The 21,346-nt window shown below is 44.9% G+C and overlaps 1 protein-coding gene and 1 long non-coding RNA gene across 3 annotated transcripts in view; one reads left to right on the top strand and one right to left on the bottom strand.

Annotated features, from left to right (window-relative positions):
* Positions 1 to 12,906: 12,906 nt before the first annotated feature.
* On the bottom strand, positions 12,907 to 20,953 carry LOC141987552 (uncharacterized). Of its 2 annotated transcripts, XR_012639566.1 has the most exons (5): positions 20,726 to 20,953; positions 17,288 to 17,411; positions 15,750 to 15,942; positions 15,473 to 15,614; positions 12,907 to 13,774 (listed from the first exon to the last, which is right to left on the bottom strand). It is a non-coding gene; the product is annotated as an uncharacterized LOC141987552 (long non-coding RNA). The 2 variants fall into 2 exon arrangements; XR_012639565.1 differs by lacking the exon at positions 15,750 to 15,942.
* FEM1C (fem-1 homolog C) overlaps positions 20,394 to 21,346 on the top strand; it is a 31,946-nt gene continuing 30,993 nt past the window's right edge. Inside the window, exon 1 of the mRNA XM_074952982.1 lies at positions 20,394 to 20,578. The gene's annotated coding sequence lies outside the window, so the exon portion shown is untranslated. The remainder of the gene's footprint in view (positions 20,579 to 21,346) is intronic.

Genomic DNA, 21,346 nt, shown 5'->3' with positions numbered 1-21,346 from the left:
ACACTTTCCTGACAAAGGTGTTATGGAATTAGTTATGTCTGTACAGTGCTTTGAACATAATATATATAAATGCTATGCACAATCAGGCCACATCAGCCTATCGTGGTAAAACCAAAGAGAGGTGAAATTGGGGAGGAAATCTCCATATGCATTCCCTCACGTAGCTTCCTTGCAACATCATCTTGCTGCGAAGGGGATTTGCCCCCATGGGGAGGAGGAGGTATATCCACTCTAAACCCATCAGATCCCCATAGGGCCCTCTGCCTCTACACCACCTGTAGTTCTGGTGGCCCCATTAGCTAGTTTTATACTTCCCCGATCCTAGGCCTTTGCCACAGACAGACCAAGCGCACCTATATTAAAGCAGCCTTTGGTTTGCTCTACAATACAGCCAATACAATAGCCTTCAGGGGCTGTTATAGCAGCTAGGAATCACCAAGACAATGGGAAGCTCTGGCCATGCACCCTACACCAACCAACTAGCAGGCAGTGATGTAGGAGCTGCTACAATGATTTTGTAGCACACTAGCTTTGGGCTGCTTTGCATCAATAGAGTTACACAAGGTGCCCCTAGTACAGCTGAGGATCAGGGCCTATTTATTCATTGTGATATTTATGATGTCAGGGACTCTGACAACAGAGTGAAACTTCTTATTGGCTATGAATCTCTTCTCATTTATATTGTGTACCAAAACAAACACCTGCTGGGAGACCCCTGCTGACGGACCAGGTACTAAATCTGTATGAAGGCTGATACTCAGCTTTGCCGAACATTCAGAAATGAATAAATACTATTGTCTAAGGTTGAAATGTTGTCAGTCAGGCCTCTCTAAGGTCTGGTAAGGTCTCCAGAACAAGTCTTGCTCCAGTCCCCTTGGGATTTTCCTAGCCACTGAAGAACCCCTGAAATTCCTAGTGACCTAGCACAGTGTCCAGCACAGACAATGTTGACTACAACTGCTCAGCAACTACTAGAGCAGCTGGCAGCATCAGATAGACAGCTAAAAGGAGAGTATGTAAAGACTGGATTTAGGATTATAAAACAAAACTGTGATCAGCATGAACAGAACCTTGTTCTGTTGCCTTACAGTGCAGGGTACAAGTCCTATCTACTTTCCTTAAAGGGGTGGGTGGATCAAGGGAGGAGGATTTTAATTCTGAAGGTTAGTAGAGCTCTTTTGTATACGTTGATCCATTTGATTTAATTACTGTCTGGTTTTTATTAATTTTTTTAAATTTTTTACTTTTCAATAGCAAAATCACAATAGAAAAATAATTTGGGGGGGGGGGTTCTTTTCTAAAATTAAAGTTACCATCTGTATTGTACAACATACCATTAATATGTATATGCAACAACCTTAATATTAACTGTGAAATCAAATAATTAAATGCTTTGCAACTCACGGGTGGAAACACACACAAGGAAGGAAGGTATGAAAGCAGGGGGAAAAAGAAGGTGGAGAAAGAGTTAAGGGGGTGAAGCAAGGGGAAGGAGGTCTGGACTGGCCCCTGGGCCTTGGAGTTCCTTAGTCAAATGTTTCTAAAAATGGAGCTCCGATTTCTTTAAACTCAGGTAGTTGGTCCCTGTGGGGAAAGTAACCCTTTGGCCACTAGGTCAAAGAAGTCAGAACATTATTGTTCTACTCTGTGCCATGATTTATTTTCATCTGTAAAATCATTCGCTTTGTGGCTGCTCTCAGAAACCATGAACAATATGCTGGAGAGAGGCCCAAATTCAACAGTAAATATCCTAATATGTAGTTCTTGGCTGATGTTTGATTGCTAAAGCCCAAAATTATTTTAATTCTAGTACCAACTTCTTTCTACATGTTTAACCAGAAGACATTCCCACAACATGTGGTACTGTCATGTGTTTTTAAAAGAATGAAAAGAAAACTAGATAGTGACCCGAAATAAAAATGACCCTCTCGCTACGTCTGCAAGCTTCCATGGGACAACTTATGCCCTGCCAAATTTGTGGAGACTCCTAAATCCTGCAGTTCCTTTGTAGCCCAAAGGGAGCATGTAGCTGATCACAGTCTGCCATCCTACCAGGTTCTACTCAGGCCTTGTCTACACTACAATTTTGTCGACAAAAAAGTCAGCTTTCATCAATAAAACAGTGGTGTACACATTGAAATGCTCATCTGACCACGTAACTTCCCTGCTATGCCGACAAAATAAAACCACCTTGATAAGAGGCACAGATCTTTTTGCAATGTAGTTTGAGCGACACAGTAACAGTGTAGACACTATGCTTGTTTATGTCACCCTAATTGGCCTTCAGATGGTGTCCCACAATGCCCATCTTGACCTCTCTGGTGAGCAGCTTGAACTCTGCTGCCCCGCATGCACTTCTCCCCCTTTTAAAGGCCCACAAATTTTGAAATTCCTCTTTCTATTTGCTTGGCCTGGACTGTTCATACAACATCTTCACAGCTGATCCTGCTGGCTTTCTGCAACAGACGCACTCCTTCCTGGAGTACACTGGAGCTGTTGGATCTGCTGGGTCTGTGGGGAGAGGAGACTATGCAGTTGCAGCTTTGCTCAAGCCGTAGGAACTTTGATATCTGCGGGCAGATTGCTCGTGGTATGTAGGAGAAGGGACATGAGAGGGACACGCTAAGATCAAGGAGCTGAGGTGGGCGTACCAGAAGGAAAGGGACATCAACCATTGTTCTGGTGCAGCACTAAAGAAATGCTGCTTCTACGAGGAGCTGCACACCATCCTGGGCAGTGGCCCCATGGATACTTCGGGGGACTGAAGGCAGCGACCAGTGGAGTCTAGCCAATACCAGCATTCCATGAAACAGGGTAGTTGTAGCCGTATCGGTCCCTGAATATTAGAAAGACAAGGTGAATGAAGTAATACCTTTTACTGGACCAACTTCTGTTGGTGAGAGAATGTCTTCTGACTACAGAGGTGGTAACAGGCCACTCTACCTTGAATGGTCCCTTAGAATATGTACTAACTACTTATGCTAAACAATCTGTTCCACCTTGCATTTAGCTGTGATGCTGGAGTACCTTTTCCAGACCTCAAGAAGAGCTGTGTGTGGCTCAAAAGCTTGTCTCTCACTAACAGAAGTTGGTCCAATAGAAGATACTACTTCACCCACCTTGTTCCTGACAATTAAATGAATGTCTGGCTGGGAGTTAGTGTTACTGACTTCAGCCAAATCAAACTTCTGTTGTCTGTCATAAGCTGAAACTCTGTCATGATTCCTGTTCAGCACCACTTTCGGGTCGGACACATTCTAATGCCATAAGATTCTCAAAAAGAAAAGGAGTACTTGTAGCACCTTAGAGACTAACAAATTTATTTGAGCATAAGATGCTCAGATACCCTAGTGATGAGTGTGGTATTAGAAAGGAACATAGAGATTTTTATGGCAGGGAGATGAAAGTAGTATCTCTATGAAGACAAGCCCAACAAAGACCCATATTATCCAACTGTAATTATATTGTATGTATAATTATATATTTTGACTGACTACACTATAGATTATAAGTGATGCATTTTAATTTTCCTAAAGGCCTAACAAAGTGCTAAGGCTATAATTAACATGACTAGGCTATTTAGTTGGTTGTTTCTTTTCTAAAAATGTACCCATTACAAAACTTCTGGGAGCATGTAGAAAATACCTATCAACCAAACCAACAAATGGCATAACATGAACTGGCCTCATTACTATCTCACCCCATACCCCAGTCATCACTAAGACAAAGGGCAGAGTAAATACATAAGCCTTCCATTGCTCCCTGAATATCAACAGACTCTAGCTCTGAAGAGGATCCTAACGGGAACAGGAAAGAATCCACTGATTGTCCTTCATGTGGGAACAAATGATACAGCTAGATTCTCGCTGGAACGTATCCAGGGAGACTATGCCAGGCTGGGGAAGACGCTTAAGGAAATCAAGGCTCACGTGATCTTCAGTGGGATTCTGCCTGTTCCTAGAAAAGGGCAACAAAGGTGTGACAAGATTATGATGCTCAACAGATGGCCCAGGCACTGGTGCTATAAGGAGGGCTTTGGGATGTATGACAACTGGGAAGCATTCATGGACAGAGGACTGCTCTCGGGATGGACTTCACCTGAGTAAGGAGGGAACTTCTAGGATGGAGGATGGCACAACTGATCAAGAGAGCTTTAAACTAGGAATCTGGGGAAGATGGTTGGGAGATGTCCAGGTAATCTCCATGCCGGATTTTTACATTGAGAGGGAAGAAAATGGACATAAGGAGGAAGGGTAGTGTACATACCAGTCTAATAGGTGATACTGGTGGTAGAATGTCTGTGCCTTATTGGGTAAAGAATGTGAGTGAGGCCAAACAGCAGAAATTAAGATGTTTGTACACTAATGCGAGGAGCCTAGGTAACAAAATGGAGGAACTAGAGCTACTGGTGCAGGAAGTGAAACCAGATATTATAGGGATAACAGAAACATGGTGGAATAGTAGTCATGACTGGACTACAGGTATTGAAGGGTATGTGTTGTTTAGGAAAGACAGAAATAAAGGCAAAGGTGGTGGAGTAACATTGTATATCAATGCTGAGGTAGACTGTAAAGAAATTAAAAGTGATGGAATGGATAAGAGAGTCTGTCTGGGCAAAAATCACATTGGGGAAGAAAGCTACTAGAGCCTCCCTTGGGATAGTGGTTGGGGTGTGCTATACACCGCCAGGATCCGATGTGGATATGGATAGAGACCTCTTTAATGTTTTTAATGAAGTAAATACTAATGGAAACTGCGTGATCATGGGAGATGTTAACTTCCCAGATATAGACTGGAGGACAAGTGCTAGTAATAATAATAGGGCTCAGATTTTCCTGGATACGATAGCTGATGAATTCCTTCACCAAGTAGTTGCTGAACCAACAAGAGGGGATGCCATTTTAGATTTGATTTTGGTGAGTAGTGAGGACCTCATAGAAGAAATGGTTATAGGGGACAACCTTGGTTCGACCTATCATGAGCTAATTCAGTTCAAACTAAATGGAAGCATAAACAAAAATAGATCTGTGACTAGGGTTTTTGATTTCAAAAGAGCTAACTTTAATAAATTAAGGAAATTAGTTTGGGAAGTGGATTGGACTGAAGAACTTGTGGATCTAAAGGCAGAGGAGGCCTGGAATTACTTCAAGTCAAAGTTGCAGAAACTATCGGAAGCCTGCATCCCAAGAAAGGGGAAAAAATTCATAGGCAGGAGTTGTAGACCAAGCTGGATGAGCAAGCACCTTAGAGAGGTGATTAAGAAAAAGCAGAAAGCCTACAAGGAGTGAAAGATGGGAGGGATTAGCAAGGAAAGCTACCCTATTGAGGTCAGAACATGTAGGGATAAAGTGAGAAAGGCCAAAAGCCATGTAGAGTTGGACCTTGCAAAGGGAATTAAAACCAATAGTAAAAGGTTCTATAGCCATATAAATAGGAAGAAAACAAAAAAAGAAAAAGTGGGACCGCTAAACACTGAGGATGGAGTGGAGGTTAAGGATAATCTAGGCATGGCTCAATATCTAAACAAATACTTTGCCTCAGTCTTTAATGAGGCTAATGAGGAGCTTATGGATAATGGTAGGACGACAAATGGGAAGGAGGATATGGAGGTAGATATTACCACATCCGAGGTAGAAGCCAAACTTGAACAGCTTAATGGGACTAAATCGGAGGGCCCAGATAATCTTCATTCAAGAATATTAAAGGAGCTGGCACATGACATTTCAAGCCCATTAGCAAAAATTTTTAATGAATCTGTAAACTCAGGGGTTGTACCATATGACTGGAGAATTGCTAACATAGTTCCTATTTTTAAGAAAGGGAAAAAAAGTGTTCTGGGTAACTACAGGCCTGTTAGTTTGACATCTGTAGTATGCAAGGTCTTGGAAAAATTTTTGAAGGAGAAAGTAGTTAAGGACATTGAGGTCAATGGTAATTGGGACAAAATACAACATGGTTTTACAAAAGGTAGATCGTGTCAAACCAACCTGATCTTCTTTGAGAAGGTAACAGATTTTTTAGACAAAGGAAACGCAGTGGATCTAATTTACCTAGATTTCAGTGAGGCATGTGTGATACAGTTCCACATGGGGAATTATTAGCTAAATTGGAAAAGATGGGAATCAATATGAAAATTGAAAGGTGGATAAGGAACTGGTTAAAGGGGAGACTACAACAGGTCACACTGAAGGGTGAACTGTCAGGCTGGAAGGAGGTTACTAGTGGAGTTCCTCAGGGATCGGTTTTGGGACCAATCTTATTTAATCTTTTAATTACTGACCTTGGCACAAAAAGTGGGAGTATGCTAATAAAGTTTGCGGATGACCCAAAGCTGGGAGGTATTGCCAATACAGAGAAGGACCGAGATATCATACAGGAAGATCTGGATGACCTTGTAAACTGGAGTAATAGTAATTGGATGAAATTTAATCGTGAAAAGTGCAAGGTCATGCATTTAGGGATTAATAACAAGAATTTTTGTTATAAACTGGGGACGCATCACTTGGAAGTAACAGGGGAGGAGAAGGACCTCGGAGTATTGGTTGATCATAGGATGACTATGAGCCGCCAATGTGATATTGCTGTGAAAAAAGCTAATGCGGTCTTGGGATGCATCAGGTGAGGTATTTCCAGGAGAGATAAGGAGGTGTTAGTACCTTATACAAGGCACTGGTGAGACCTCATCTGGAATACTGTGTGCAGTTCTGGTCTCCCATGTTTAAGAAGGATGAATTCAAACTGGAACAGGTACAGAGAAGGGCTACTAGGATGATCCGAGGAATGGAAAACCTGTCTTATGAAAGGAGACTCAAAGAGCTTGGCTTGTTTAGTCTAACCAAAAGAAGGCTGAGGGGAGATATGATTGCTCTCTATAAATATACCAGAGGGATAAATACCACGGAGGGAGAGGAATTATTTAAACTCAGTACCAATGTGGACACAAGAACAAATGGATATAAACTGGCCATCAGGAAGTTTAGACTTGAAATTAGACGAAGGTTTCTAACTATCAGAGAAGTGAAGTTCTGGAACAGCCTTCCAAGTGAAGCAGTGGGGGTAAAAGACATATTGGCTTCAAGACTAAGCTTGATATGTTTATGGAAGGGATGATATGATGGAATTTTGGCAATTAATTGATCTTTAACTATTCATGGTAAATAGGCCCAATGGCTTGTGATGGGATGTTAGATGGGGTGGGATCTGAGTTACTACAGAGAATTCTTTCCTGGGTGTCTGGCCGGTGAGTCTTGTCCACATGCTCAGGGTTTAGTTGATTGCCATATTTGGGGTCAGGAAGGAATTTTCCTCCAGGGCAGATTGGCAGAGGCCCTGGGGGTTTTTTGCCTTCCTCTGCAGCATTGGGCACAAGTCACTTGCTGGAGGATTCTCTGCACCTCGAAGTCTTTAAACCACGATTTGAGGACTTCACAAGCTCAGACATAGGTTAGAGCAGGGACGGGCAAACTTTTTGGCTAGAGGGCCACATCGGGTTTTGGAAATTGTATGGAGGGCCAGTTATGGGAGGCTGTTCCCCCTATCTGCCCCCCCCTTGCTTCTCGCCCCTGATGCCCTCCTCCGGGACTCCTGCCCCATCTAACCCCCCTGTTCCATGATGGCCCCCCCAGGACCCCTGTCCCATCACCCCCCTTCCCTGTCCCCTGACTGCCCCCCACTGTCCCATCCAACCTCCCCCCCTTCCTGACTGCCCCCCCAGGACCCTGCCCCCATTCAACACCCCTCCCCCCGTTCGCTGTCCTCTGACTGCCCCAACCCGAGCCACACCCCCGCTCCCTGACCACCACCCCAAACTCCCCTGCCTTCTATCCAACCTCCCCTGCCCCCTTACTGATGCTCCAGGCAGCATGGTAAGGGGCCAGGGAGCAGGGGGGATTGGATAGAGGGCAGGGGAGTTCGGGGTGGTGATCTGGAAGCGGGGGTGTGGATAGAGGTTGGAGCAGTCAGCGGGCATAGAACAGGGGGGTTGAATGGGGGCAGAGGTCCCAGGGGGGCAGTCAGGAAGGAGGGGGGGGTTGGATGGGGCGGCGGGGGGCAGTCAGGGGACAGGGAGCGGGGGGAGGGGGTGGATGGGGCAGGGGTCCTGCGGGGGCTGTCAGGGAACAGGGGGGGTTGGATAGGGCAGGAGTCCTGGGGGGGGCATCAGGGGGCGAGAAGCGGGGGGGGGGGGCGGATAGGGGGCAGAGGCACAGCCTACAGCCTCCCCTAACCGGCCCTCCATACAATTTCCAAAACCCAATGTGGCCCTCAGGCCAAAAAGTTTGCCTGCCCCTGCACTAGTCCCTCAGAACTCAACTCTGAGCCTGTTAGTAGGAGCACCTCATCTGATGTATATCGTCAGGATGATACATAAGGAAAGAGGTAATCTCTAAATAGCCAGCACCCAAGGGATTTATAGATATAAAATGAGAGCCAATGTAATCTATGGGGCTAATAAGCTCCCTACAGGTAGCACTACAAAGCAAGCAAACAGCTGCAATCTGCTGTAACTAAAGCTTCTGAGGGGTCTTCGTGAGTAGCCTTATATAGAGTTCATTTTAGTAATCCAATTTGGAGAGCACAGAGTAGGCATTCACGTACTACATCAATGGGGGCGTAACCTAGATAAAGGGAGAAGTTGACTAAATAAATAACTACTGCAAGGCCTAAATAAGAGTAAAAGTTGTAACTCCTTAGTCAAAAGTAGCTAGCAAAAGGTATTTATGGACACCACTGCCACCCAAGAATGCTAGAGAAGATAGAGATCCAGGAGGATTTCCCAGAGTACAACTCTCTTTGCCAAAGATAGGCACAACTCCTCAATAGGCAGTTAAGTCAGAATGAGAATGACATCAGCATCTCTGATGATTCCTACTGCTGGAGAAGAAACTGGGCCAACCTGCCTCAGGCACCCAGATAGGTGAGACAGAGGGGTGGGATAGAAACTGGGAGAGAGAGAGGAATGTACAAACAGGATGTTGAAAGTCCTCTCTATATTCCTTCACTCATTCCAGATGGCCTGTTGGGCTTTTGACAAACTGATGCCAGCACAACTTCCTCTATGGTGAGAAGATCCAACTCTCATTCTCCCTGCTCTACAGCAGCATATTCGGCCTCAGAGGATCAACAGAACATCAGTGTTTGGACCACATGACACCTACAAACACTGGGGTTGCTGATGCTTCTCAAGCCACAATGCAGCTATGCTTCTGAACAAAGCTATCCTATCTGCCCCTACTCTGTTTCTCTAGGGCAGGGGTTCTCAAACTTTTTTGGTGGGACCCCCTCTGAAAATATTTCAGGCTGTGATGATCCCCACCCCTCAAAAATTCCATGCCATATTACCCTTACTTCTATGCAGCTGCTGGTGTCGGTGCTGCTTTCAGGGCTCTCCGCCCACCCACTGAAGGCAGTGCCACCATGAGCAGCAGTGCAAAAGTCAGTGCAAAACCATCTCATGACCACCACCCCCATCCACCACAATAGCCTTGCAACCCCCTTCTGGGTCAGAACACCCATTTTGAGAAACGCTGCTCTAGAGACAGGTTTAAGTCATCACACAGTCAGAGCAGATTAACAGGCAAGCTTTTATTAATAATTTAACAGGAAGCTACTCCCAGACAGGTTCATGGGCTAACTGGTCACATGCTCACTTCCAGCTAGCTACTCCAGATGATTCAAAACAGGAAATATGAGCAGAAAACTAAACAGTAAACAGAAATGAGCCAAAACAGCCCATTGCATGTGAGCTCTGAACACACACTGCATTTCCACATATACTACTACCCACCTTGGTGCACACATGCGCGCGCACACCCACACACACAACCAACTGCTGTGAATTTTAATTTTTCGCGAAGAATATGAGACACACTAGTAAGTATGACAGTTTGAGAGGTCATGACTAGTATAAATTACTCAGCACTTGTGCTTTTGCAAACTTCCAATGACAGTTACAGCTGCAGATGTCTAAAATATAAAGACACTTACAGCAATCTGCATCTGAAGCCAAGGACTGAAATACTATCACAATGTTCTCAGTCAGTTATTAGCTTCTACAGGAACTGCAGTGTTTCAATCCAGATTGTTGCCTAGCAGTTGTATTCTGTTTTCTTTGCTCATTATGTTCATACTATGTGGTTCTTATGCTAAATGGAACATTTCTTTGATATTGCCCTCCTCCCCCAGCTTTTTTCTTCTTCGAATGATGTTTATTTCAGGAAAATTAAACTGAAACAGAATAACACTGCATGGGTGCTAGCTTTCAACCACAGTGTACCCTATAGAGCCTTTAAAGCTCTTTACCAGTTTACTGTGCTCCCTGAATAATCAGCTATGTAATTACTCTCTGCGGAGGAACTAATTTAGGGGTCTGTACCGATGCCGAGGGGGTTAGGTATGTATATTCACATGCATCACAACTAGTCTGGTAGATTCTATTGTAAGTGAAATGTCTGTTCTGTATTTAGAAAGCAGGAGGTGTTGGGTGTGGTTCTTTACCCACTATGAAAATCTTATATTTAACATGAAGATTTAATGCCCAGAGCTTTGTATATCTATATTTATGTTATGGGGTATATCCCTTCACTGTGCTGGAGAGCAAGGAGGGGAGAAGGTGTAGGAGGGTGTTGCATATGAAGTAAGTGGTGGGGGGCAGAGGGAATCTGACATGGTGTACAAGACTGCTCAGACAGCTACACTTCTGTAATTCACCAAGGACCATATCACAGTCAGTAGGAGAGTCTTTTGAAGGTAAAAGGATGTGTCTAGGATGCAAACATAGCAGAAAATTAGTCAAACAACCAGGGGTGCTGGAACAATTTATATAGTGGGGTGCCAAAGCCTTTGAACCAACCGTGAACCCGGTATATAATAAAAACCACTTCAGGCCAGGCAGTGCAGCAGCACCCTAGTTCCAGTGCCTATGCAAACAATTTACGTGGTTCCTGCTTAGAGAAGCAGCAACACATGCCAAACAAGACAGTTTGGTAGTCCACCATAAACAATCCTGCCTTACTAAGGCAAAATACCTCTTGTGCTTGATGTGGCAAGCAACATGAAAATATCACCCTGTGCTGCTGTCTGCCTCCAATAAGGGCACTATTTTATTTAAAAAAATTACTTTTTCAATATTAAAATTTGCGGCATTAAAACGGCATGTTGAGTTGCTAAACGTATACTATAGTTGAGATTTTCATAGCAATCTATGGCAGCATTTCTCAAAGAATGGGACTGCAAAGGAGTAGTTCAGGGGGTATCGAAAATGTATAAGTTAAGATGAGTAAGCCTTTTACATCACATGTTTAGGGTTACTAGGTGGGGGGAGGTGGAGAATTGCTTTCATTTTATCACAGTGGGGGCTCAGCTTTCAAAAGACAAGTCCTGGTCTAGAGAAGCCATTAATTTTACAGGTAGATATATGTCTAAATCCCCTAGCTTGCTTTGAAAATCTCAATTTATGTTAATAAACCTTCCAGGATTTTGAATAATTACTCCTGAAAAAAAAATACTGATCTTATGCAGTTTGACTACAGACCATCAGAATAGTAAGCAGAAATGTAGATTAATTAGACAATTTCAACACTCTGGAGTTTCCCTTTCAGAGTATCAGTGTACCTGCCCTATTTGTACCTTCACAGAAACATCCATTTTACATGGAGCAGCATCAGTTTCATATGGTATATTTGAACAACCCAACAATGTGTATTACACAAGCCTTCTGCTACTAAACAAGAGTATGCCTTTTGGGGAAGTTCATCATCACTCCCACAACTGCATTGGTTATTGGGGCACCATCATTGATGAGCAATCAACCAATTGTCTCCATCCCTGATGATTGTGTTTCCGTGAAGTCCATTCCTGTCCACTCTTTTATGTTGTCAATTCATGTCTTCTTCTGTCTACCTCTTCTTCTCTTCACCTATACTGTCCCTTGGAGAATGATCTTGAATAGGCCAGATGATCTTGTTATATGGCTGTACCACTTCAGCTTGCGCTTCTTCATGGTCGTCAGGAGGTCTTCATATGATCCAGCTCATTGGGTGATGATGTTGCGGACCTCTTCATTAGTGACGTCGTCGAAGTAGGAGATGCTCAGGATTTTACGGAAGTATCTCATCTCTACTATCTGTATTTTCCATTCAAATTCTACTGTAAGGGTCCATGTCTCACATGCATACAGAAAAATGGAGCTGACTCGTGCATGCAGCAGTTTCAGTTTGGATTCCAGGGAGATGTTCTTGTTCCTCCAAATAGGCTTTAGCTTTGCCACTGTTGCTGTTGTTTGCGCAGTTCTTGCCAGAATTTCTGCCTTTGGTCCTTCATCAGTGGTGATTGCCCCCAAATACTTGAACTGTCTCCAGTTCTCGTCCACTGACAGTGATATGTGAGCTGATCCCGTCACGTTTGTTTGTCATCAGGTTGGTTTTCTCTGCACTGATTTCCACGCCGTATTTTGCAGAGGTTTCATCCAATCATTTCACAAGGTTGGCAAGTTCATCTTTGCTACCTGCCAAGCCGTCAATGTCATCAGCAAACCAAACATTTGAGATTGTTCGCCCTCACAATGCTGACTGTGAATATGTGATCTTCTAGGGCATCAGTCACTAGGCACTCCAAATAAATGTTGAACAGTGCAAACGAAAGAAGGCAGACTTGCCGGACTGCAACAGTGGTGCAAAACCACTCTCCTATTGTGTCATTGATGAGAACTGCACTGCTGGCCTTGGCATACAGTTGTTTAAAGGTAAGAATAAGCTTATGACCAACATTGTACTTCTTCATGGTTGTCCAGAGAGCTTCATGCCTTACTCTGTCAAATGCTTTCTTGAAGTCAACAAAGATGTGGTAGATGTCCTGCTGGTGTTGTAAGTACTTCTCACATAGAACACGGAGGTTGAAAAATCTGTTCTGTGATACTTCTTCCAGCATGAAAGCCAGCCTGTTCTTCAGCGATGATATTCTCCACTTGTGGCTTCAATCTGTTCAATATGACTTTCAACATCACTTTGCTGGGATGGCTAATCAAGCTTATGGTCCGGTAATTTTGACACAATTGCAGGTTGCCTTTCTTTGGCAGAGTGATGATTAGTGACTGTGTCCACGTGGAGGGCCACTCACCAGTCTGCCAGATCTTGTTGCAGATCTTGGTGAATACATCTATTAATAATTATCCTCCAAATTTCATCAGTTTGGCTAGGATGTTGTCAATACCTGTAGCCTTTCCGTTCTTGAGTGATCTGACATCTGTCTCCACTTCTTCACGCAGTATTGGAAAACCCTCCTCCTCTGTTGAATCTGGGCTGTCTAGGACACTAGGATCTCCATTTGTCTGGTAGTTGTATGGATCAGAGCAGTAGTTTGTCCACCTATTGATGATGTCCCTTTCTTCTGCAAGACTGTTCCCTTCCTTGTCATCAATTGCGTTAGCTTTGGTCCATCTTTCCTTTGTCAGATCTTTTACAACGTGGAAGGCTCGTTTGCTATTTTTATTATTGATACACTCTTCAATTTTAGAGATTGTTTTTTGATCCATATCTCCTTGGCCACCCTCATTCTTTCTTGATCTTTCTGCCAATTGCTCTGTATTTATCAGCTCGCTCAGTGCTGTTCTTGTCTTTCTTGAGTTCTCTTCTAATGTCACACATTTGTAGTGTTTCATTTGTGACCCAAGATTTTGTCTTCTTACGGTGTTTCCCAAGCATGTCCATTGTTGCCTCATTCATTACAGCGTTGAAATTGTTGGTCATTGTTTCTAAGTTAATCATACTTATCTGTAAAACTGGTATAATGTGTAAAATTGTAGCATGAAACAAACAGATTGTAGGTTTTCTCCCAACCTCCCCCCACCCATTTTAAATATACCATACAACAGCATGAAATCAGACAGCAAAATATTGTTATAACTTCCAAGCAGGCTGGAAGAATTTGGGCAGAAAGTGGTCAAAGAGAGCCAGTGAAGAATTTCACTTATGCAGAGGAACTCTCAGCTGTTATAAAACTAGCAGAGAGGACTCCACTGTCTCCTGTGTTATTTGTGCCCTCACCGCTGGGGGCAACTGTTTAATAATATAGGTGGTATAAAAACATATAGCTTCTTTTACGTTTCACGTGTGCCCAAACCTAACAGTGTTTGCATTTTTTGATCTGCTTTGAAAATTACTTCAAGCACAAACAGATAAGAGAATAGAAGATTCTGCTTGCTGTAGGTAGGACATATCCAGCATCTACTTCAGGTGGTGGTGGCACAAAATATATAGTCTGTAATTTACCCATGGTTTTCACAGGTGAGTGTGTTAATTAGCGAAGTTAGAATCTCCAATAGCTGGACATGGAACTAACTCTCTTAGTCTCCTGGGACAAGGAGGATTGCTTCACCCAGGTCTCTGTGTCCCTTGGGCTCTGACTAGCACCCACTAGGTCTTAAGAAATGGCAGCAAATAAAGGATATTAAATTCCAGTTTCTGCCCCCCTGCCATCACAATTGCTCTCCCAAAAAGTTTTCAAAAATACACTCTTGAAGAGCTCTCCCACAGATTCATGCATTTCAGAGCCTGGCACCTCATCAGTTGTAGTACTATGGCCTAAGTTTTTGTTCTTACATTATTAGTATTTCTGGGGAAATAAACAATAAAAAAATAAAAACCCTCCACCTTCTCTAAGCTGGAATTAAGGTTATAGGTACAAACTTACTTCCAGCTGCTAACTCACATTAAAAGAAGCTAAAAATACCTTAAGTATTTTCTCATTACTTTTCATGTAACCGATTGCTGTAGTTGCCACAGGGATAATATACAATCATAAATGGTAGACAAGATGTCTGGCAACTGAAAACAGAACAGTACGTATCCGCAAGGCACACTCTCTATTAATATGTAGGACACGTTATCAGGGACCCCCTGATTTAGAGAATGAATAAATGCAAGACCAAGAATAACTCAGGGTGAGAAGGAACCCAGTGGCAGTGATGGAAATTATCACTTCATGTGCTGTTGCTAACACCTATCTACAGCCAAAATACTGAGAGCATGTCAGAGGAAAGAACACAGTGTGCCTCATAAAACTTTAAACTGAGGTCTTGAAGGGTGAAGTGGTAACCCCTGAATCTGATTGTAGGAGGGCTTGAGGTACAATAGACTAGCACATTAGTCTGGAGAACAGCAAAATACATTAGATACAGGAAAATGGCTTTGGTGGATCCATTCTAGGTCCTAGTGGATCCAGATCACAGTAACTTTAATACAATTTGGTGTGATTACTGGTCTCTGTTTTCTAGAAATAGAAGGCCATGCATTGCAAGTCAGGTACAATCTCAATAGAATAGTGTGGAAGCTAAGGAATGGAATATCAGGGGATGATACACGTCAGGATTTAGCAGGATTGTCAGAAATATACCTACAGCCCTGTAAATTCTTCACTTTCATGAGTACTACATTTATAAAGGTATTGAAAGAATTTAAAAAGATATATGGATGCCTACCTATGGAAAGGAACTATGCATGGGAGAAAAGGATAGCAGAAGGACTCCACACAGGTTGCCACTGCCATTTTCTTTTTCTTTCTTTCTTTCTTTCTTTCTTTCTTTCATTGAAGCCTGCACTCAGGATTTTTCAATTACTTTTCTAAATTGTCAAGACAAATACATTATTTCCCTCAGAAACATGCCACAACGTTCCTCCAGTCTTATTTATACAACGACAGTTCTGTGTCTACAGTTTCTTACAATCCAGTGAAGCAATGCTGGGTGTAGTACTTACTACCATTAATATTCTCTTGGATGTCAATGGGACTACTTAAAGCAGTGTACAATGGCCCAGTCCTACAGTGAGTTTCATGCAAGCACAGAGGTCTTCCCAAGCAGGGCTCATTACTGGATCAGGGCCTCTGAGGAGTAGGAAGTGTGTGAAAGATCATGTCCTACATTTTCTCCAGGTGATCATGTGGAATACTCTAAAAATTAGAAGACGAGACCTATTAGGTTATCTTATCTATCTCCCTGCCAGCATAGAACTGTTCCCTACAGTATATTCTTTGTATATACAATCTACAATCTAGACTGTAGAGTATACAGTCTAACTTTAAATGAATAAAGCTGTAGGCTTCCACAAACTCTTAGGTGACTATTCCAATTCAATAGAACCTCATCACCAAAAGATCGTTGTTGATATTAAGCATATATTTTCCTTTGCTTAATTTCATCCCATTACTGCTCATGAAAACCCCTGAACCACCTTAAATATTCCTTCCCTCTCTTTCAGTATTGTAGGCAGTTCTATATTCCCCGTACTCCTACTTAGGCCTAATTTAGCAATTAGCCAAGCTATAGATATTTACTTCTTTTAATCTTGCCTCATACATTAATACAACCAGGCCCTTAATAATTTTAATTGCTCTTCTCTGAATTCCCTCCAATTTGTTTTAATCTTTCTGGTTCCAGGGTTCACAGAAATGTAATCAGAATTCTAGGTGTGGTCTCACAAGTGCTGTATACAAAGGAACTAACGTCAGCCTGGTCTGTGATATGTTGCCTTTTTAATTGCCACTATATTGAATTACAAACTGATATCTACATTACCGTCCATTGTCTCCCATAGGTCTTTTTTTGGTTTCACTACTATGTATCTATCCCATCCCTTCTGTGGCTTACAGATAACACATTGGGTTATTACCTGGGTTGCCCCTATTCCCTTGTTCAAATGCAACCTTGTATCTTGAATAGGCCTAATTCTATTCCCACTGAAGCTAATGGAAGCAGCATTGGTCCTGTATCTGCTCCTGTCCCTCTTCTGTTTCCTCACCTCTGCCCTAGCCCCATGTCCCTCTCAGATTCTTAAAGGGGATCAACCTGCCACCCTAATCCTACCCTTCTCAATGCCCTCAAAAGAAAGTACTTCCACAGCTTGAGTGAGGAAAGAGTATCTTGTTCCCTGCCCACTCTACTTCGCCCAATTGCTGGACAATCTACATGGAGCCATTGTGGCCTCTATTCTACTTCTGATCCACCCAACGTCTTCACACAATCCCCTGCTGCTTCTTGGTGTGAGAAAATGCAACAGGGTGAGATTGGCAGGAGGGGAGGTTCTCAGTGTGTTCACGAGAGAGATGACTATCTCTTTCTTACCTAGGATTGCATTCTTCAGAAGGCCCAGGTTAGCTGGCCATTTCTGATGGAGCAAACAAATCAGGCTTGCCATTGTCCTCAGGGCTAAAAAGCATTTCTGAATTCTGAGGATCCAAGTTTGCCATTTTTAGGGATTTATTGTGTGGAACAAATTCCACTGTGTCATAGCATTACCTCATGATGGTTACCTCATCCTGGGTGATTCCCTATCCACAATAAATTCAGAATTTGTAAATGTCCTTCAAGTGCATCTTCCAAGATATGGGACAGACCTGCACAATTCAGAACAGGTAGTAGCCTATCAACAAAACAGACAATATTGAGAAAGAGAACGTGTAAATGCAAATGTTTCTACATCTATCAGAGATGCCAACCCTCCTTTGTTTTTAGTAATCCTCTCAATTTTTTTACGTTATTATAAAATTACTAACAGGATTAAATCTACTAATTTTGCAAGCACACACATATTTTATATATGTAATATGTGTATTGGTCACTCGTCTCCACTCAGGTCCAATGAACGCAGCAAACAGTGCTGCAGCTGCAAGGTTGTTCTTCTCTGCCGCCCCTGTGGCACATGTACAGACTGTGCAGTGAGGGTCTGATGGGAGGCAAGCTGTGCCAGATGGGTTGGGGCACTGCTTGATTCACCATCCAAGCCACAGGCTGCTCTCTAACTACCTCATGTAGACCCTGCTGAACTATGTTAACACGCTCTAGGTAGCTAGAGCATGCCAACAGGAGAAGCTGGGGCGCAGGAGGAGGAAAGAGGGAACATGATAGGAAGAACAGAGGAGAATCATCCCAGGAAGGGGGTCCAAGCCTGTGACTGGTCAAGGTAATTAAGGGCTCTAGGCAGCATAAAAAAGCAGCTTTCCTAGTGCTGATTCTCCCCTTCTCCCTGTTTGGGGGTGGGGGTCAGGTGCACACAAGGGGGCAGCTGGGAGGGAGCCAAGGCCCCACTTGGCCATAGACAGGGATGCGGGGAGGTCCTGGTCTCTGTGGGAAGAGGGGAGGAAAGGGGTGGGAGGGGTCCAAGCAGCCTCCAATTCCCTCCCTACTTTTTTCATAAATATCCCTAAGTCTCAGAACAAGGCTGGCATTGTAGCATCCACTTGGAATTACAATAGAGCCTCACTTTTTAAATAAATTTGTTAGTCTCTAAGGTGCCACAAGTACTCCTTTTCTTTTTACGTTTTAAAGTGTAGTTAATTCTATGAAAGGTGCCAGATTGATAGCCCCAGAAGCTGCAGAGGCAAGTAGTATGGATAGCAGCAGTGCAAACTTCCCTATGTTGCCCCACACTAACATTCTCCAATCATAATGTGAAAAGACCACTTCTAGGGCTAAGAAGAGAGTTTACTTTCTATGCTCTTTCAAATCCAGCCTCCTGCAAAAGCTGCTAACAAAGCTGACAGTCAGCACCTCCCCAGTTCCGTGAGCCATCCAGTCCCTTCACTGCATGCAGGCTTGCTTGAGTGCAATCCTGGATTCACATAGTGGCTAAACACACTGATAGTCACTACGAAAAACTCCAGGGGAACAGTCCACCACGATTAGGGTGACCATACATCCCATTTTGGCTGAGACAGTCCCTTTTTAAAGGCCTGTACCGGCTGTCCTGACTTTTTTGGCAAAACTGGCATTTGTCCCATTTGTGCTTGCCAACTGATGTTCAGTTGGCAAGAGCAAACGACAAATACACAGGCAGGTGGCGGGGGATCTAGGACCTGGGTTCCAGCATGCAGAGCCGGGGGGAGGGAGGAGAGGGAGGCCTCAGGCTGGCCCTGTGAATGCAGGAGGTGGGGGGGGGGGCCTTGGGCCAGCCCTGTGCAGTGTTCTGTTTTCCCTTTGGGAAAATATGGTCACCCTAAACACAATGCTCAGCTCTGACATTTCTATTGCCTCTGTAGCTCTCAAAGCACTTTACAAAGGTGGGGAATCATCATTTTTCAGAAGGGGGAAATTGAGGCAGAGAGCTGCAGTGACTGGCTTAGGATGAAGAAAAGGAGTACTTGTGGCACCTTAGAGACTAACCAATTTATTTGAGCATAAGCTTTCGTGAGCTACAGCTCACTTCATCGGATGCATACTGTGGAAACTGCAGAAGACATTATATACACAGAGATCATGAAACAATACCTCCTCCCACCCCACTCTCCTGCTGGTAATAGCTTATCTAAAGTGATCATTCTCCTTACAATGTGTATGAAAATCAAGGTGGGCCATTTCCAGCACAAATCCAGGTTTTCTCACCCCCCCCCCAAAACACACACACACAAACTCACTCTCCTGCTGGTAATAGCTTATCCAAAGTGACCACTCTCCCTACAATGTGCATGATAATCAAGGTGGGCCATTTCCAGCACAAATCCAGGTTTTCTCACCCCTCCACCCCCATACACACACAAACTCACTCTCCTGCTGGTAATAGCTCAAGTGTCCAGGAAGTGGATCTCTTGTGTGGACTGGACCAGGCTGAGGTTGATGGTGGGATGGAAATTGTTGAAATCATGGTGGAATTCCTCAAGGGCTTCTTTTCCATGGGTCCAGATGATGAAGATGTCATCAATATAGCGCAAGTAGAGTAGGGGCATTAAATGGCCCAACTTGATTATCATACACATTGTAAGGAGAGTGATCACTTTAGATAAGCTATTACCAGCAGGACAGTGGGGTGGGAGGAGGTATTGTTTCATGATCTCTGTGTATATAATGTCTTCTGCAGTTTCCACAGTATGCATCCGATGCAGTGAGCTGTAGCTCACGAAAGCTTATGCTCAAATAAATTGGTTAGTCTGTAAGGTGCCACAAGTACTCCTTTTCTTTTTGCAAATACAGACTAACACGGCTGTTACTCTGAAACCTGGCTTAGGATGGAGCATGGCCTTGCCAGACCCCTCTCGTCCTCACCACACAGGGGTGCTAGAACAATTTGTATAGCAGGGGTGCTGAGAGCCATTGACTCAAACTGTAAACCCTGTGTATGATGGTCACCACTTCAAGAGGGAGGTGCTGCAGCCCCCGCTCCCCTGGCTCTAGCACCTCTGCTACCACAGGTCGGCGTCTGTATTCCAGCGAGGGAGGCAGCACACGCGGCTCCACTGAACGCCCATTAGCCCTAACCCTAAGCACCCGCCTCCCACAGCGAAGCAACTCCCCCCTCCTCTCTGCGCGCTCTCAGCCTAGCTTGAGCCAGGCTAAGCCCCGCCCCCCACGCGGCAGTCCGCCGCTCTTACTGGCTGGCTGGGCGGTGGCCCCTTTCCTATTGGGGCTCCTGACAGAGGACACGAGACAGCTCGTTAGGCTGCGCCTGGGCGCTGGGCTGGGCGCTCGCCGAGGCTCGTTGCTGTGGGGACTCGCCTGTCATGGAGGAGCTGGATGGGGCGCGGGGCGCGGCGGAGGCTTCCCGGTGAAGGCGGCTCCGGGGAGAGGGAGCCGGCGGGGCGCCCGCGCCTGGGGAAGGTAGCTCGGAGCCTGCTCTGGGCGGGCGGCGGTGCGGGGTCCCCGGGCCCCAGCCGACAGGGAGGCAGGTCCGGGGGGCTGGCGCAAGGCTGGGAACCTGCCTGGGAAGGGGCGACGCGGGGCCAGGACGGGGGGCGGCGGGACTACCTCCTCCGGGCGGGTGCGGAACCAAGGTCGGTCTCGTTCCCCTTGCCTGGTCCCAGCAGTGCCCCCGCGGGCGGTGAGCCGGGTGCATCGGCTCGGTCCGGGGGCTGCTTGGCGGAGGAGCCAGGCCAGAGAGAGAGGTCGGCGGCTCCTTGCCCGGGCTGGGTCCGGCAGAAGTTGGTGGAGCTGCCGCGGCTCCTTATACAGACGGGGGGTTTTCCTGCAACCCGTGTGAATGAGACAGGGGGAGGATCGGCGCTCACTCCCGCCAGCCTCCCGAGAGGGGGCGCTCCCCAAAGCCCGGGGAAGCCCCCGAAGGTGGCACTTCCTTTCCTCTCGGGAGAATTGGTGCCGTGTACAGCACAAGCAGTGGGCGGTCATTTAGTGCGGTGGTTTTCAAGCTTTTTTCATTTGCGGATTACTGAAAAATTCGAATGGAGGCATGGGCCCCTTTGGGAATCTTAAACGGCCTGGGGACCCCCAGGGGCCTGCGGAGCACAGATTGGAAATCGTTGTTCGACCTCTTTTCTCGGCCCCCCTTAGTCATAGTCCACGGGACCCCCCCCCCCGCCCCCAGGTTGAAACCCACTGATTTAGTGTATTAAAGAGGTTAAAAAAAAAAAA

The sequence above is a fragment of the Natator depressus genome, chromosome 5 (assembly GCF_965152275.1).
Source record: "Natator depressus isolate rNatDep1 chromosome 5, rNatDep2.hap1, whole genome shotgun sequence".
NCBI lineage: Eukaryota > Metazoa > Chordata > Testudines > Cheloniidae > Natator > Natator depressus.
The sequence above is the reverse complement of the archived record's forward strand: the minus strand, read 5'-3'. Positions and strand labels throughout refer to the sequence as shown.